Below are 14034 nucleotides of genomic sequence, written 5' to 3' on the forward strand. Positions count from 1 at the left end.
CTTGTACCGCGCCTATCTTCAGCAGCCAGAGAGGTGAGCCGTTGCTAGTGGATACGACCTGGTCACTACCGCCGCAGCAAGACCATCCCGCTTTGCGGCGGGCTCTGGTGAAAACCAGTAGTGGCTTAGAACCGGTCCACTAGCACGGTCCACGCCAATCCCTCTCTGGCACAGAGGGTCCACTACCTGCCAGCCGGCATCGTGACAGTACGTTTATAATCCCTTTATTTTGATGACCTCTAACTTTTTTATTTTTCCGTATAAGCGGCGGTATGGGGGCTCATTTTTTGCGCCATGATCTGTACTTTTTTTTATACCACATTTGCATATAAAAAACATTTAATACATTTTTAATAATTTTTTTTTTTAATAAAATGTATAAAAAAGTAGGAATTTTGGACTTTTTTTTTTCTTCGTTCACGCCGTTCACCGTACGGGATCATTAACATTTTATTTTAATAGTTCGGACATTTACGCACGCGGCGATACCAAATATGTCTCTAAAAAAAATTTACGCTTTTTGGGGGTAAAATAGGAAAAAACGGATGTTTTACTTTTTATTGGGGGAGGGGATTTTTCACTTTTTTTTACATTTTTTTACATTTTTTTAAATTTCTTTTTACACTTGAATAGTCCCCATAGGGGACTATTCATAGCAATACCATGATTGCTAATACTGATCTGTTCTATGTATAGGACATAGAACAGATCAGTGTTATCTGTCATCTTCTGCTCTGGTCTGCTCGATCACAGACCAGAGCAGGAGACGCCGGGAGCCGGACGGAGGAAGGAGAGGGGACCTCCGTGCGGCGTTATGAATGATCGGATCCCCGCAGCAGCGCTGCGGGCGATCCGATCATTCATTTAAATCGCGCACTGCCGCAGATGCCGGGATCTGTATTGATCCCGGCACCTGAGGGGTTAATGGCGGACGCCCGCGAGATGGCGGGCGTCGGCCATTGCCGGCGGGTCCCTGGTTGCGATCAGCAGCAGGGATCAGCCGCGCATGACACGGCATCGCTCCGATGCTCGCGGTTATGCACAGGACGTAAATGTACGTCCTGGTGCGTTAAGTACCACCTCACCAGGACGTACATTTACGTCCTGCGTCCTTAACCCCTTAAGGACTCAGCCCATTTTGGCCTTAAGGACTCAGACAATTAAATTTTTACGTTTTCATTTTTTCCTCCTCGCCTTCTAAAAATCATAACTCTTTTATATTTTCATCCACAGACTAGTATGAGGGCTTGTTTTTTGCGCGACCAGTTGTCCTTTGTAATGACATCACTCATTATATCATAAAATGTATGGCGCAACCAAAAAACACTATTTTTGTGGGGAAATTAAAACGAAAAACGCAATTTTGCTAATTTTGGAAGGTTTTGTTTTCACGCCGTACAATTTCTGGTAAAAATGACATGTGTTCTTTATTCTGAGGGTCAATACGATTAAAATGATACCCATTATTATATACTTTTATATTATTGTTGCGCTTAAAAAAAATCACAAACTTTTTAACCAAATTAGTACGTTTATAATCCCTTTATTTTGATGACCTATAACTTTTTTATTTTTCCGTATAAGCGGCGGGATGGGGGCTCATTTTTTGCGCCATAATCTGTACTTTTTTTTGATACCACATTTGTATATAAAAAACTTTTAATACATTTTTTATAATTTTTTTTTTAATAAAATGTATTAAAAAAGTAGGAATTTGGGACTTTTTTAATTTTTTTTCGTTCACGCCGTTCACCGTACGGGATCATTAACATTTTATTTTAATAGTTCGGACATTTACGCACGCGGCGATACCAAATATGTCTATAAAAAATGTTTTTTACGCTTTTTGGGGGTAAAATAGGAAAAAACGGACGTTTTACTTTTTTATTGGGGGAGGGGATTTTTCACTTTTTTTTTACTTTTACTTTTACATTTTTTTAATTTTTTTTTTACACTTGAATAGTCCCCATAGGGGACTCTTCATAGCAATACCATGATTGCTAATACTGATCTGTTCTATGTATAGGACATAGAACAGATCAGTATTATCGGTCATCTCCTGCTCTGGTCTGCTCGATCACAGACCAGAGCAGGAGACGCCGGGAGCCGCACGGAGGAAGGTGAGGGGACCTCCGTGCGGCGTTATGAATGATCGGATCCCCGCAGCAGCGCTGCGGGCGATCCAATCGTTCATTTTAATCGCGAACTGCCGCAGATGCCGGGATCTGTATTGATCCCGGCACCTGAGGGGTTAATGGCGGACGCCCGCGAGATCGCGGGCGTCGGCCATTGCCGGCGGGTCCCTGGCTGCGATCAGCAGCCGGGATCAGCCGCGCATGACACGGGCATCGCTCCGATGCCCGCGGTTATGCTTAGGACGTAAATGTACGTCCTGGTGCGTTAAGTACCACCTCACCAGGACGTACATTTACGTCCTGCGTCCTTAAGGGGTTAAGGGGTTAAAGGGGTACTCCAGTGGAAAACTTTTTTTTTATAAATCAACTGGTGCCAGAAAGTTAAACAGATTTGTAAATTATTTCTATTAAAAATTCTTACTCCTTCCAGTACTAATTAGCGTCTGTATACTGCAGAGGAAATTCTGTTTTTTGGGGTGGATTTCTTTTATGTCACGACCACAGTCCATTTTAGGAACTAGATAAAAAAGAGAGTATGGGGAGCTCACACTAAAGGGACACGAGGTTAACTGAATTCCTTCACTCAAGGAATATAATGGAAAAAATATAGAAACAAAGAGGTCAGTCCTCAGTGTCTCACCCACATCTGTGAGTTATAATTAATACACTATTTAATATACAGTAATAAAATGATAATAAAATTTTAGGAACTGTCCAGAGCAGCGTATGTTTGCTATGGTGATTTTCTCCTGCACTGGACAGTTCCTGACATGGACAGAGGTGTCAGCAGAGAGCACTGTGGTCGTGACAGAAAATAAATCCAAAAAGAAAAGAATTTCCTTTGTAGTAGACAGCCGCTAAGAAGTAATGGAAGGATTAAAGGGGTTATCCAGGCAAAAACTTTTTTTTATATATCAACTGGCTCCGGAAAGTTAAACAGATTTGAAAATTACTTCTATTAAAAAATCTTAATCCTTGCAATAGTTATTAGCTTCTGAAGTTTTCTGTCTAACTGTTTAATGATGATGTCACGTCCCGGGAGCTGTGCATGATGGGAGAATATCCCCATAGGAGTTGGACAGCTCCCGGGACGTAAGTCATCAGAAAGCAGTGAGACAGAAAACAGCAACTCAACTTCGGAAGCTAATAACTATTGGAAGGATTAAGATTTTTTAATAGAAGTAATATTCAAATCTGTTTAACTTTCCGCAGCCAGTTGATATATAAAAAATAGTTTTTTCCTGGAATACCCCTTTAAGAGCTCAAAAATCTCCCAGCATTCCTTTTACAGATCTAGCTTTAGTTATTTGGATTCTGGAAAATGTCATTTATACTTAAAGGGGTACTCCGGTGGAAAACTTTTTTTTTTTTTTTTTTTATCAACTGATGCCAGAAAGTTAAACAGATTTATGAATGACTTCTATTAAAAAATCTTAAAGGGGTATTCCAGACAAAAACTTTTTTTATATATCAAATGGCTACGGAAAGTTAAACATATTTGTAAATTACACAAGGCAATAAAGGAATGGAATGAATCGGCAACTCACCAGTCTTCTCTTTAGAAAAGGTTCCTTTATTCAAACATACTCACAGCATGAAATGCAATTAGGGAGAGGGATCGGTGCAGGGGGGGGGGGGGTAAAATGTAGTAGCCTACTACATTTTACCCCCCCTGCACCGATCCCTCTCCCTAATTGCATTTCATGCTGTGAGTATGTTTGAATAAAGGAACCTTTTCTAAAGAGAAGACTGGTGAGTTGCCGATTCATTCCATTCCTTTATTGCCTTGTGAACATTTGAACTTTTTGCCAAGTATCAGAGCACCAGCACATCTCTATTTATACTTCTCCGTATAAGCGTCATACATGACTGTCCGTCAGAGCCTACAATAGCAGTGCCGAATATCACTTCTTTGCTTCAGATATTTGTAAATTACTTCTATTAAATTATCTTAATCCTTCCAATAGTTATTAGCTTCTGAAGTTGAGTTGCTGTTTTCTGTCTAACTGCTTTCTGATGACTCACTTCCCGGGAGCTGTCCAGCTCCTATGGGGATATTCTCCCATCATGCACAGCTCCCGGGACGTGACATCATCATTGAGCAGTTAGACAGAAAACTTCAGAAGCTAATAACTATTGGAAGGATTAAGATTTTTTAATAGAAGTAATTTACAAATCTGTTTAACTCTCTGCAGCCAGTTGATATATAAAAAAAAGGTTTTGCCTGGAATACCCCTTTAAACCTGCATTAATTTTAACTCGATCTCCTTTATTAGCTCTATTTTGCTCTTGAAGGCTACAGTTCTCTAGAATATTCTAGCACTGCGTCTGCTCGACTACAGGTGACAAACGGATGAATCAAGGACAAAAACCTTGTTATGATCCCAGTCCCTGTTATTCCTGTTACTAAATAGTATTATGATCCCGTTCTACAAATTCTATTTTAGAAATGTGCATTCATCCCATAAATACCGAGTTAAGAACACCTCCTCTCTTTCTTATGCCAATCCTCATCCAGGTCTTAGAAATTTGAGCGATACTAATGAAAAATAAAAACTGCGGTAAATCCGCCTTGATACTGAGCTTTGATTAACTTGGCGGAAGCTTCTCCTAATAAATCAGATGAAACTTCTGCGTCTTATGGGATTCTATGTAGCCAGAAGACACTTAAAGTAATTTAGCAGAAGGCTGCTTCATGGCTCCTGAGATTAAACTTTGCATTGTCTCCGGCAGAGTAGTCACATATTTTAATGTTCTGGAGACACTTGTATAATAGAAAAACAACAAACTGGAAGTGTAACATACCCAGAAAGTATCATATCCCTGTTCATGTTAAAAAGGGTTATAAGGCTGGGTTCACACCACGTTTTGTAAAATACGGTTCCCGTATACGGCTGGGAGGAGGTGGGGCGGGGGTTAATCGCGGCGCCCGCACTCAGCCGTATTCGGGAACCGTATGTAATGCATGTCTATGAGGTTTCCCGACTGTAGGCAAAAACGCGGTCGACCACGTCTCAGTAAACTTTTCGGGTGAGTGCGTTTTCCTTCACGTTTACTTTCAGTATTTTGCTATTGCTTCTTTGGAATTATGGATTGCTGCACCGCCCGATGAGACATTACTTAGGAACATGTAGCAGTTGCTGTTATCCAGTTCATTGTCCTTTGCCTTTAGGACTAGCGGTGCCGGACATCACTCTCTTCATTGTTTGAGAACGTATTATACTACGGTTTTAGGTCCGGTCAGGAAACCGCATACGGGTTAAAACTGAGCCGACTGGAGTCACCGTTTGACTCCGGTCGGATCATTAAAGTAAATGGAGTCATGGGCTGATTCGGCCAGGGTACGGGAGTGCCCGGTTTTCCCCCTCCCTCCGCCGGATCCGGCACCCGTATGTACAAAACGTGGTGTGAATGCTGCCTAATCTAATATTGTGCCATAGTGTAGTTACTTCTAAACTATCTTCCAGATGACAGATCCTTTTAAACCCATCTAATGTTTTTAATATCAATTTTTAAAATATATTTATGTCAATTTACAGAGAACAGCTCTGCCAACTGGTGGATTTTCCTAATAGTGGAACCTACCAATCCTCTGGAGGATAGGTCTACCTACTTATTAAGGGGGGCCTACCTAATGGAGGATCTGCCTACTGGTGGATCTTTCTAATGGGGGAACCTACCGATCCTCTGGAGGATAGGTCTACCTACTTATTAAGGGGGACCCACCTAATGGAGGATCTGCCTACTGGTGGATCTTTCTAATGGGGGAACCTACCGATCTTCTGGAGGATAGGTCTACCTACTTATTGAGGGGAACCTACCTAATGGAGGATCTGCCTACTGGTGGATCTTTCTAATGGCGGAACCTACCTATCCTCTGGAGGATAGGTCTACCAACTTACTAAGGGGGACCTACCTAATGGAGAACCTGCCTACTGGTGGATCTTTCTAATGACGGAACCTACCTATCCTCTGGAGGATAGGTCTACCTACTTACTAAGGGGGACCTACCTAATGGAGGCACCTGCCTACTGGGGGATCTTCCTGATGGTGGAACCTACCTATCCTCTGGGGGATCTTACTAGCTACTTACTTGGGGGACCTACCTAATGTGGTCCTACCTACTTACTAGGAGGAGCTGCCTACCCAGTGGAGGGACTTACCTACCTATAGGGTTTTTATTCTGGCAAAGTAAATATGTTATAATGTAGAGAGGGCACAATAAAAAGAAGACATACTTACCTGCCCTGATCCCCTGGAGCTGCCATTCTAATGCCTCCCAGTCTCAGCTGCTGTTCACTTTTCTCTATTTGTGATGATGTTTTGTTTGGCCAGGAAATACCTGGTCACCCAATCAATATCAGTGGGAACAATCCTTAATATTTTAATACATAGTTTACAAAGAACCATCATAAACAGGGATGTAGGAAGAAGAGCCCTGGTGGGGCATATGCTCCAGTGCTAGGTTCCAGGTGGCCATGCTATGTACAGGGCAATAGGAATAGGAATGCTATAGGAATGCCTAGATATGACTCTGGCCATAAGTAACATAAAAGCAATATATTATAGGAAGCTTTTGAAAGACTAGTCAAAATATAGATTCTCTCCTGTTGTTTATAACCTCTTATTCTTGATTCTGCAAATTGCAAGTAACAATAATACTCCCATAATATCCCAAGTCTAAACAATAATCAGTATGTTTTGTTCTCTGGACAATATATACGGTATACAACTTTTTTCCTACATGGAGCCCTGGAAATTGTGTGGGTTGCATTACAGTATGTGATACAGAACAGTCGAGAACCCATTATCTAAATAACACAGTTACATTTACTTTTTCTTTATTTCTTAACTCTTTCTGCTGATTCTCCAATGATGTGCCCCGATAATTGCTGCTCTCTGTAGCCGCCTACTATCATTTTAGTTATACAACAGATGTACGTTTTTATATTTACATACCTTTACATACAGTGCTACAATCCATGGGTTTTTGCCCATGTAAATGAGCCCATGCGGCATGCAAAGTGCTTTTATGAAAAAAAAAAAAGCATAATACAACACACAATGGGGCATAAGAAAGTTAAGACTGAGAGTGCCTCATAGAAAAGCATTGACTGCTTACTGCACATGTGCATAGCACAGGCTAGGTGAGATGAAAGGGGGAGCCAGCAGCATTTTCTTAAAGTCCCAGAGGAGCAGTGACCTATCAAGAGACATCTACTCTGTTCTTTACCACTCTTCAGACACCAACATAATGGTGACAATGGAATTGAAAAAACTGCAAAACCCCCTCCCCCTCTCATTTTGCACATAGACAGGATGAGGAAGATAGACGGGTGAGGTCTTATTTGCAGTATCCAGACAATTTGCTTGCTTTCACCAAATTCATCATGTTAGCTCCCTCTGCTGGTCAACAGTGGGAGATATGACAAGTTATCATTTAATTTTTCATATTTTTTGACAAGTAAGAATTTTTTTTAAATATTTCCCAAAAAATGGATGAAATGAAAAAATTATTTAACCTCTAAAAAAAAAAAAAATCACATTTGGTGACACATTCCCTTTAGGATAGAGCTCTTTCTGGGCCCCTCAAGGACATTCACAAAGTTCACAGAGTTGTCCTTAAGTTGCTCCTGTGTTATCTTGGCTGTATGCTTCTGGTCATTGTCTTGTTGGATGGTGAACCTTTGTCCCAGTCTGAGATCCAGAGCACTCTGCATCAGGTTTTTATAAAGGATATCTCTGTACTTTGTTCCATTTGGCTTTTCATCAACCCTGAGCAATCACTCTGTCCCACCTGCTTAAAAATACCCCCACAACATGATGCTGCCCCCACCATGCTTCACTGTAGGGATGGTATTGGGCAGGTGATGGGCAGTGCTTGGTTTCCCCCAGACATGATGCTGCCCCCACCATGATCACTGTAGGGATGGTATTGGGCAGGTGATGGGCAGTGCCTCGTTTCTCAAGACATGATGCTGCCACCACCATGCTACACTGTAGGGATGGTATTGGGCAGGTGATGGGCAGTGCCTGGTTTCCTACAGAAATGATGATGCCCCCACCATGATCAATGTAGGGATGGTATTGGGCAGGTGATTGCCAGTGCCTGGTTTCCTCCAGACATGATGCTGCCCCCACCATGATCACTGTAAGGATGGTATTGGGCAGGTGATGGGCAGTGCCTGGTTTCCTCCAGACATGATGCTGCCCCCACCATGCTACACTGTAGGGATGGTATTGAGCAGGTGATGGGCAGTGCCTGGTTTCCTACATACATGATGCTGCCCCCACCATGATCACTGTAGAGATGGTATTGGGCAGGTGATGGGCAGTGCCTGGTTTCCTACAGACATGGCACAAAGAAAATGTTCAATATTGGTTTTATCAAAAAATCTTGTTTCTCACAGTCCTTTAGATGTGTTTTTTAAGTACTGACAGGGTTTTATGTGTTTTTACTGAGAAGGCTTCTTCTTCTTCTTCTTCTTCTGCCCACTCTGTATATAAGGCCCATATTGGTGGAGGCTGCAGTGATGGTTCTGGACCTTCTGGAAGTTTCACCCATCTGCACACAGGATTTTTGGAGCTCAGCCATAGTGACCAACAAGGGGCAAATATTTGATTATATTTTTACAGCACTGTATGTAAAGTCTTTTCGAGTCCATAAACATCTTTTGGAAGTCTTCTTATTTTGCCCTGTTTCATTATTTAACATTACATGAAAAAAACTGGAAATACATTGATTCCGCTTCAAATATTCCATTACAGGTTTATATATATCTCTACCGTAGGGGGCTTAAAATCATTCCAGTGACCACTGAAGATTACCCGAGGTAATATGATCCAAGGTAATATATTGCCCTTTCGTCATGCTTGATGAATCACTACCCAGAGTTGTGTCCGAGCCGTTCTACAGTGTACTTACACCTCTCTCCTCCCTGTTGTGTCTCCGCATTCATTTGCCTCACGTTGAAGAATTTTTTGTAGCCTCTCTTCTCAGTCTGCAGAATGCCAAGAACTAACTCTGCTTTTGTTTTCAATCTGCTGGAAACATTATTACTAGATAATGGTCTATTACCCCGGTGACCCGCTGCGTCCAGGAGTGGCAATGCAGCTCTCCTGTGTGTAATGGAGTAGGGACTGAAAGGTAATGAACGAAGCTGATGGAGATCAGAATCTAGAAGGTCATCTCAATGTTACAGATGGTCTATTGTGAAGGCAACGCAACGTAAAAAGGCTTAAAAAGAAAGCGTTTAGCTTACACATGTGAAATAAGAACAAAAATTTTAGTTCATTATTAGACTTCCACTTCCATGCACACCACTATTTACGTCACCTATTGTTTGACCACCGTGGCTGATGAACTGGGTGAGAACAGATTCACTGGTAAACTTCCAAAGGCAATGAATGTATCAGGGGGATTTATTAATACTGGACACCAAATTCTTATTCGCAAACTCCAAATTCTTATGCTAATCACTGGAAAAGTCGCTAATTTTCCAGCAGAAATAAAGTTTGCGTAAACATTTTTGAATTTTTACACTAATTTTTTGGTTCCCAGTGTTGATGAATTCCACCCAATTTGTACCTGTGGTACTGCCACTGCACCGCTTTACCCCGCTGCCTCAACTGACCCAGCTACACTCCAAGCCAACAGACTGTCAGCTCTAAACAATAGTAACTCAGTAGCACCCCAGCAATGTCTTATCTTAGTGATGGTGGCTGGAATAAGCGCACAGAGAAAAGGAACACTGTCAGTTGTTGACATTCTTCCCCCTTAGAGCCGAAAGAGGTGCAGGTGGCAAAATGATGTCAGTTACTGTGTGTGACCTGCACAGCATAGGAGGGTAAGATTATGCTGGTGAAGATGCGGAGTTGAATATATTTTTTTTTTTTTTTTGATGAGGGGCAACTATACCTACCGGGTGGGGCCTACACCTGCTAGGGGCAGCTCAACCTACGAGGGGTTGGGGGACAACTGTACTATAACAACTAGTGGGCAGCTCCACATACTAGGGGGCCATATTAGTTGGCATTTGTATAATGTATGATGATACTTGTTCCTTATATAGTTGTATTATTTGGTAACTGTACTACTTTTTAATGGTATACAATCCATTTTGCTGGCACTGTTCAGATATCTGCATGCAAACCTTCTCATTTCAAATGGGGTGGGGGAAGGGGCGCCATTTTAATTTTCCTCAGGTAGCAGAAAAGCAAGAATCAGCCATGGATATGCTCTTCAAACATAAAAGTGATCTATTATAAAACCGGGCAAGGGCCTCCTGACAAATTGGTGCTCACGAAAGTACATCGAGATTTTCGGGGGTGTCCCCACACCGCACAAGCAGGATGTCTAATGCAGGTACTAATAATGTGTTTAATAATACTTAATAGATATTTCTAATTGTTCGCCTATGTAGTACTCTGGTCTTTTGGCCATTAGTACTATATTATTGATAAACATTTGAAATCCATTTGATAAACATTTGCCTTACTATCATCTGGATATTAGTTTGTGGTGTACCTATCCATGCTTTTGGGGATTTATGTGTTTTATGGGGTGTAAGGGGAGGGTTCCTTGTCCTGTGGTTATATATTGTGATATATTGCGTATATATAATATATATTGTCTAATTTGTTATAAATGTTTGGATTTTTTTGAATACAGTGTGTGATATTTATTATGGAAGTAGCATTTGTAGGATTTTTATTCATGTAGCTTTATGCTACCTGGGTTTGGATTGGGAGTCTAAAAGAAGAGTTGTAGGTTTCGTAAACCATATGTGGTGGTGTAGGTACTGGAGAACCATGGTGAGGTGCTTGTCCGACCTTGGTAAAGGTGATGCTTCTCTAGGGCGCCCTCAAAACTCCGTCCCAAGCCTGGGTGGCGGAAGGATGATGTAGGAGCAGGTGGTGGTTTGAAAGGCTTTATTGAGACAACGCGTTTCGCAAGGGGTCCCTTGCTTCATCAGGACATCATTAAAATTAAAGGAGTTGTCCGAACATGTTACACATAGAGGTGATGGTCCACCACTCATTGCTAGTAGTTCCATGAACCCCACAATGATATCTGTATGGTCTTATAGGTTGTATGGAAAGAGTTTTTAGTTGACATGAGACTCTATATTTTAGTGCTTTACGTAACCAATTCATTCACATACAGATGACTTTTATGTTTCTACTTCTACATTTTTATCCTACACATAAAAAGAGCAGCAGGAAAGTTATGGCTTCCCCCAAGTCCTTATACACAATAAATAAAATTGTTAATGAAGCAAAGAAAAGGTTTCAGGCCGAGGGAGAAGACTATCTATTTTTGTCTAGTGCCATTTTAAGGCATTTATAAAGCTGTTGTAAAAAATGTATATTCTCCTGTAAGGCACAGAGGCATTTGAGCCAAATTGAATTACTTACTGTACTGCTTATTATGGGTAACTGCATCACAGTCTTGGTCACAAAATCTTCCTCGGGGCTGTCCATGATCCAGGGGAGCATTTTGCAAGTGAAACTATTCAGCAGTTAAGAAAAAGAAAATACTAGTCTAATTCATCATAGAATGGGCTCATTTGTGTTCTCTCTGTTGTTATGTTTTTTAAATATGTTTTGCACTGCATGACTGCAACCGGGTTATCACTTTGTTCTACAGCTTGGCACAACTTCTATAGTTATAAATTACCTCAATACCAAAAAGAATACTAGAACAATTTTATTTCTTAGTTTGTAATAGGGGACATGTGTCTTCCAGTTCCTTTGGTTCCATCAGTGTCCAATGGTCTGCCGGCCAACCTCAACCCACTGCAGGACCACTCTCAGAGGTTACAACCTAGTATCCATTTGCAGCCATGTCCAGATCCTTATACGTGGGTTAAAGGAAAACTGTCTTGTATAATTGACACATATTTATGACTTATATTTGACTTATACTGTAATATATATAGTTGTTGTGTATGTATATTATGGAAAATGTAAAATAAATGTTTAAAGAGGGAAGAAAAAGGAAAACTTTCCTCAGTGTCACCCGCACTAAACTGTTTGTACAGGCATGTAGTGCAGGTGACACTGATGATAACCATACTAACCTGTCCCTGTCCTCATTGTGCCGATATCTTGCTCCGCATCTTCCGTTCCAGCTGTGGGCTTGGGGCACGGGCGGAGCTACCTGACGTCATCACTGCTGTTTCTCTGCTGGTCCCCACTGCGAGCTAAAACAAAGGAAAGCGCTCCATAGTGTGATACTGTATATATAAAGAATTGGTGAACGATAATGAAATATGCTCACCCGCGGTGGTTGTACTCAGCCAAGCACAACAATGGTAAAGGCATATAGAGAAGGAGAGTTCTCCGATCTAGCAGCCGCTCCTGGGATAGATACATACAAACCCAATTTTTCCTCCGAGAAAAACCACAGGATCAGGCAGGCATTTGGATCTTGTTAGGGGCAAACAGTTCACCCACAATGCAACGTGTTTCGCGGTAAAAAAAAACGCTTCATCATGCAGGAAAGAAAAAGGAAAACTTTCATCAGTGTCACCCGCACTAAACTGATTGTACAGGTATGTAGTGCAGGTGACACTGATGATAACTATAATAACCTGTCCCTGTTCTGTTGTCCCATTGTGCCGCTATCTTGCTCTGCATCTTCCGTTCCAGCTGCAGACTTGGGGCACGGGCGGAGCTTCCTGACTTCATCGCAGTTTTTTCTCTGCTGGTCCCCACTGCGAGCTGGCATGGAGAAACAGCAGTGATGATGGCAGGAAGCTCCGTACATGCCCCAAGCCCACAGCCGATACAAAAGATATGGAGCAAGATAGTGGGACATTAGGAGCACGAAACAGGGACAGGTCAGTATAGTTAGTATCAGTGTCACCCGCACTACATATCTGTACCAACAGGTTAGTGCTGGTGACACTGATGACAGTTTCCTTTAACCCATGTATAAGGATCTGGACTTGGCTGCAGATGGCTACCAGGTTGTAACCTCTAACGATGGGTATGCGGTGGGTTGTGGTTTGCCCTGCAGACCATTAGACACTGATGGAACCAGAGGAACAGGAAAAGGCAAATCTAGGTACAAGCCAGGTCACGGACGGGCCCGATATAGCAGGTTATGGCAGGTGATTAAAAGAACCTGGATGTGCACACCCTACAGGCAGAGCCAGGAGTAGCAGGGGCAGGACCAGATGAATGGCAGCAAAGAGAAGCATGGACCAGGTAATATGGATAATAATGTGGCAGCTGTGAACACTGGGAACAGTGCATTGGTGTTACACAGTCCAGTGCAGATAATAGTCTTAGTATGTGTGATTATTTGTGTAATGAGTGTTGGGAATTCCAAGTTGAAAAGACATAGTTCAGTCCATAGGCACTCTAATACATACAACAGCACTGGCACTGAATTACCTCAATGTTGCAGTACCCCTGGAGAAGACAGCAGATGGTGTTGCTAGGGCCAGCTGGTAGTTGTAGTCTCACCCTTTATGTAGGAGACTTGAGACACAGTGGCAAGAGTGATATGTAGGCTATGTGTACCACCTTATGGAATACCACAAATTGTAAAGAAGAGGGTCTGTACAGCAAATGTAAAGTTCTTGTCCCCTGGGGCAGTTCTTGCTTTACAATGTCCTGGCTGGCGGTAAACAGAAGGTCCTTGGTTGTTTACATGCAGTTGAAAACGAAGACCGTGGTATTCGTAAGGGGAGTCAAGTCCAGGTAAACTGAGAGTCTTAGAATGTCCATGGTTGTCTACTGTTTTTTGGCTTGCTGGTAAAGAGGTAAAACCTGAAGAGATAGAGAGAGTGCTGACCGGTCCAGAGGTAATCCCAAAGAGTTCTCTGGTGGCCCACTGTAAGTAAAGGTATGGTGTAAAGTAGGTAAGCTCAAGTGAACAGAAATACTT

Source organism: Hyla sarda, chromosome 10, assembly GCF_029499605.1.
Source record: "Hyla sarda isolate aHylSar1 chromosome 10, aHylSar1.hap1, whole genome shotgun sequence".
NCBI lineage: Eukaryota > Metazoa > Chordata > Amphibia > Anura > Hylidae > Hyla > Hyla sarda.